Genomic DNA, 468 nt, shown 5'->3' with positions numbered 1-468 from the left:
TATCTTAACTGTTTTACTGGTAAGACTGTCATTTCAGTGGAATGAAGAGATGAAAAAAATGGTCAACTCTAGGTACGCTATCTGTTGGAGTTTATTAGGGTTAATCCACTGGAGTTAAAGTTAAAATTTCAACTGTCAAAATATCACCAAACAAGCAATGTCTTCGACAAATGTAGGAGAAATTTTCACCCGTCATACCTTGACGGGCGATTTCCTAATACATATATATATATATATATATTTGTTTCATTTCTTTCTCAGTTAAAGGTGCTAATTCTGTGCCAAAACAATTCTTTTGCCAAAAAAGCAGGTCATTCTCTCGGAATTAGTTTCATTTAAGCACCGGTTTTAGATTCTGCTGAAGTGCATTTTTGGATTCGGAGGACAACCTATAATGTTTTACTTTGCAACAATGCAACTGTTATTTACTTTGTAAAATACCTTGCTGCATTTAACTTGCATTATCGC

Source organism: Uloborus diversus, chromosome 2 (genome assembly GCF_026930045.1).
Source record: "Uloborus diversus isolate 005 chromosome 2, Udiv.v.3.1, whole genome shotgun sequence".
In the NCBI taxonomy this organism is placed as follows: Eukaryota; Metazoa; Arthropoda; class Arachnida; order Araneae; family Uloboridae; genus Uloborus; species Uloborus diversus.
This window is presented reverse-complemented; position numbering follows the sequence as displayed.